The following is a 5381-nucleotide window of genomic DNA, read 5'->3' as shown; positions in this document are numbered from 1 at the left end:
GATCAAATGAGGACAACCTAGGCTTTACTGTTGATGTCCTCAGGACATCAGCCGGGCTATTATCAGGTTATCAGTGGATCAAATGAGGACAATGTAGGCTTTACTGTTGATGTCCTCAGGACATTAGCTGGGCTATATACAGCACATTTTTAGTACTTATTGGGCTAATAAAAAAAATTACAGGGTGGTATTAAATATTTCTATAGATCAAATACGTACCTAATTTCCAAAACATTTGCTTGCCATTTCCACTTCATCTATTTTTTATTCAATAAAAAATATTGACAAAAAAATGAAAAGGGAAATCTGATCATTTATCTATTATTATTATAATACGAGATTTGATTTCTTTGAATACCACTGGAATAAAAATTAACAATACAATATTTTGGATCTGTTGATTAGATTCGTCATACATACGTGAAGTGTAGTTTTAAAATTCTCTTTTCATGAGATTTAAAGACATTTTAACATTTTTCTGCAAGAAGTATTCCATCGTTGACACAGGTATGTATTTTTTAAACATTTTACTCACCCACTTATTAAAATCTGACGAGAAAATTCTGTAACACAGCCACCGGAAGATATTTTTCTGTTTAAGACAACAACTACTACAGACAAGTCTACATACAAGTTTTCAGAAACATCTCCAAATTATTTAGATATACACATTAACGGTTCATATTATTCATAAAACTGGTTTGAGGCATTTTTTTAAACAGGAACAAATAAGACCTAAAGTACTTCATGAGAATAAAACATAAACTTTAATAACACTTATTTTTAAACTGAGTTCTTGAATAAAAAAATAAAATTGAACTGAATTTTTTTATTCATTGCACATTATAAATATAAACTTAAAAAGCAAATTTCACATGTACTTATATATATATAATCAACTCTTTCTATGATACATATAACCAACTTTTTTATTACAGAATATAAACAAAGTTATATACACAACTAAGTTATTATTTGTATTATATGTATAACTATTCCTTATGTGCTGTTGATCTGGTCTCTTTTTATAGTCTCTCATTTGCATGCCGCGACATGTTTTAATGCCCTCCCCATTATCTTTTTCTGGGCAATTTTTTGTGCAATGTGCTTGTGAAATTCCAGCTGTAAATTTGTAGAAAAAGTATGTTAATAATACATTTACATTGTAGACGAGTGACAAAACAAAAATTTTCATTAAATACATTTAACGAGACTATTCTAATTTCATGAACTATGGATTATAATCTGTTGATATTAAATTTAATTCTAATATTCTAATAGATAATACGTAATTCTGCCTACGATTTATAATGTAATCCTTATAACTCACAATGTTGGTACAAATATTACAGACAGAGAACTATAATAAATTAATTAAATTTATGGGATACAATCCTTTGTCAGAACACCTATATACAACACATTCAAAACTAAAAATTATAGATTTGAACATATTATGTAGATTTGGTGATACCACTTATACACATCTATTACAAATAGTGATAAAAACTATTCTAATTTTTGAATGGTATTAGGCTCTATATAAAAAATATTTGAAAACATGTTTTTTTAATGCGTTCTTTAGGCATTATATAATTATTGCATGATACAAACAGTAAGAACAAAATTAGTTAATACTATATACGATTCTAACCTATATGTTTATTCTATGATATCAATACCTTAATACCAAAGGTAATTTAAATACTTACTTCTGCCAGCAGGTGGTTGATGCACGTCACTTAACTATTTTAACAAGCTTTAAATTTCATTCTCCACTTTTGAAATTAATAAAAACGTCATCGAGTCCCGCATTTATAAAACAAAGAAACACAGAAAATGGCGAGATAGTCGAGATACGGGTCATGTCGTCAATATGTCATACTGCGCATGCACCATGCACTGTGCAAAGCCAAAAACCATCCCTTTCCCAGGATGGGATCACTAGAATTTGCCTAGGATATCCCAAAATTGGAGATTGTTCGGCTTTTAATATCTTCATAGGATATTTCCAGGACATCCTGTTTGGATTTACCTGGGATATCCCCAACTAGGATATTGATAGGATCTACTTGTCTTATTTAAATATCATCAGGATATCCTGAGGCGTGAGATCCCCGATTAGGATATATAAGACTAAATGAGGATATCCCAGGGACGTCATGTGGTGTGTGGGTTGACGGATTCGAATTTTTCAAAAAGCGTTTGAAAGCTTGAGAGACCTTCTATAAGTGATTAAATTTTCAAGTATCTAAGGGCCTTGATTTTTGCTGTGCAAAATTTTCAAAATTTGCACATTTTTTTTCAAAATCTGGATTGCAAAATTATGCAAAATCTATCTAACCGATTTTGATAAAATTTGGTGTGATGATTCTACATAACACGAAGTTTTCTTGAGCCAAGTATGAAAGTCCCAACCCAATTTAAAGACCTCAAAAAGATTCCCTAAAAAGTAATGTTTTTAACCCCATACTTGGCAATTATTTCGATTTTTACAATAATAATCATGATTCATTCGATTTGTAACTATACTCCACGGTCGAAATTATAGAGAGTAGTGATGGGAGATTTCGAGTGAAAAATCGAGTGGTACTCGATTATTGAGATTTAGTGCATACTGCAAATAGTCACTGATTGCACTTTTTTTTAGAATAAAACGAAAAAGTGGTTAGTTTTTGAAGTGCGTGAGCTTTTTTTTTTTTTTTTTTAGCTACGCTTATAAGTAATATATGACTAATACAAACATATTTGTGTGCCGCTGGGATGAAAACGACCAATATCTCGTATCTCGAGTGATCACTCGATTACCGATAACTCGATTATCAAAATTGGTCGATTATGCCCATCACTAATAGAGAGTAATTCATCGCTAGCTTTTGGACTAGTAAGGGGGATGACGCGTGCCGGGAACGAAAATCCATTGGCGTGTCTGCGTAAAAGGCAACAAGATATAGAAAATAATGAAAAAAGATAATAAAACAACGTCTAATATTTTTTACGGTTTGCTATAATAGGCACTTTGATCCATTTTAATTATTACAGCATTTTAAAACGTCCAATTGTATTTTTTTAATTTATAAATTTATTATAGCCATGGAATTAGACCCCTCGTCTACGCTTATGCTATGACGTTTCTCAGGACGGGTTAAATCAAGTCCGTTTACACGCACTAAAAAAGCATTTCCCTATTTCCTACCAAGTGCAAAAGACAGAGATAGAAGATAGATCGACGTTCAGTGTAACTCGGTCTCTAGACGGTTATAGATTTTATCGATGTGCGTAGTGAGCGGCACAAAGATAAATAATATTGAACCGTATAAAAATCATTTTATATTTTATACGCATTATGGTAATAGTGTTTTTATATTATGTCTTAGTCACTCTTTATAATTTCGACCGCGGAGTATAGTCATATTTTGTAAAAAAAATAATTACAAACATTTTTTTCCTGTTCCATTTTCGCCTAAAATGAACTCTTGAAAAGATACATAATTAAATAGGAAGGAAAATATGACATTTTTCGATTTTTTTTAACATGTTGTGCCGCCAAAAGTTAAGCCCACGTTTTTTTTATGCGCATAGAAAAATTTTCATTTCTAGTGATATTTGAAAGCCAAATAGCCAAATATGGACTTTTTGAAATAGATGCTGTCTGAACTATATGGTTTAGAGGAATTTGCCATAGTTATTATAAGTTTAACTTCACAAATTTACAGTATACTGGGTGATTCAGTCATAATGTCTTTAATTTTAAGAGCAGATAGAGAAAAATGAGTATAATACGATGGCGTGATTAAAAAAAATTAAATGCATATTTAAGCTGAAAAAAAAATACCGACGGGTAGTGTGCGGGTTTTCATCTGACCAAATGTGACTATTATGGCTACAAAGAAATTAGCTGTTTCACTTTAAATAAAATTTAATATTGAAGTTACAAAACTCCAAAAGTTCAAATAATTTAAATTTCATTTCATTATACATTTCAATTTCGTTACAGAAATAATGACATAAAAAACAACACTAGATAAATTATAAAGAGAGGATGAAATGTATGTAGTAGGTATTTAAATATTGACTGTACGTAATAGAAGAGAGACTTGTATATTCCATAAAAAACAATGGGACGGAGACAAATAAACAACTCGGTACATGTTTCCGACCTAGGTTAACCTGTGGTTCACTAACATTTTAACCCACTTTTGATGCACGTGTACCATATAGTCCAGGAGCCAGATAGGGTTCCGTAGCCAGAGTGCCACGGCTGCGAATAACTTATTCATAAGTATTTGACCTCCTGAATCCAAAAAACTTGGTCGCAAAGCCTGAGAGTAGTCAGTTTAATTGTTATCAATAAATTAAATGTTTAAATGGCTGTAAAAAGTTTATTTTTTATAGCTAGTACAATTTTTTTATTCGTTAATAGTTACGTTTTCTCTAGGTAAGTTCCATTTATTAATTTATTTATTTAATAATTAATGGCAGCTTAGAAAGTTGTGAATTTCAACGAAAATGCTGGTTTTAATTGTTTATAAGTTTTTTTTTATTATTCAGCTTCGACGAAAGCCAAAAAAGTTACCGGATATTGTTCTTTGCATCCTAACAATCATGCAAGGCATGAAATCATTGTTAGGATGCGAGGAACAATATCCGGTAACTTTTTTGGCTTTTCATCGAAGTTGAATAATAAAAAAAGCCTTATAAACCAATAAAACCAGCATTTTCGTTGAAATTTCACAACTTTCTAAGCTGCCATTAATTATTAAATAAATAAATTAATAAATGGAACTTACCTATCTTGTAAAATAAAGTTCAAGCTTTAAAATGAGATGTCGTGCGTCTCAATCCGTCCAGTAGAACCAGATATGGTAAAATTAGTGCGCGCGGAGACGGAAAATGTAAGATATTTGCACTAAATTTGCAATAACTTTGGTTAAAGTTAATCTTTTTTTAATTTTCAAAAAAATATATGTTTGTTATGAGAAAACGTAACTATTAACGAATAAAAAATTGTACTAGCTATAAAAATAAACTTTTTACAGCCATTTAAACATTGAATTTGTTGATAACAATTAAACTGCCCACTTTCAGGCTTTGCGACCAAGTTTTTTGGATTCAGGAGGTCAAATACTTAAGAATAAGTTATTTGCAGCCGTGGTACTCTGATTGGCTACGGAAACCTATCTGGCACCTAGACTAATACGAGTGTAGTAGGTATTCGATGCAAAGCAGAGCAAAAAGTTGTCGGTCTTTTATCAAAGGAAAATCGTGTCAATAAATTGTCATGTTAAATAATACACAGTTTTAGTACTTCAATTTATTATTCAATATGCAGTTGCGTATAACCAAAGTTTACATAATAAATGTAAACTTTAGTGTAAATG

The 5381-nt window shown here is 30.8% G+C and overlaps 1 long non-coding RNA gene across 1 annotated transcript; it reads right to left on the bottom strand.

Moving 5' to 3' along the window:
* Positions 1-1028: 1028 nt before the first annotated feature.
* LOC111692522 lies at positions 1029-1845 on the bottom strand. Its single transcript, XR_002763260.1, has 2 exons — positions 1713-1845; positions 1029-1122 (listed from the first exon to the last, which is right to left on the bottom strand). It is a non-coding gene; the product is annotated as an uncharacterized LOC111692522 (long non-coding RNA).
* Between the last annotated feature and the right edge of the window lie 3536 nt (positions 1846-5381).

This window comes from Anoplophora glabripennis, unplaced genomic scaffold (assembly GCF_000390285.2).
Source record: "Anoplophora glabripennis isolate ALB-LARVAE unplaced genomic scaffold, Agla_2.0 scaffold1826, whole genome shotgun sequence".
Classification (NCBI taxonomy): Eukaryota; Metazoa; Arthropoda; class Insecta; order Coleoptera; family Cerambycidae; genus Anoplophora; species Anoplophora glabripennis.
The sequence above is the reverse complement of the archived record's forward strand: the minus strand, read 5'-3'. Positions and strand labels throughout refer to the sequence as shown.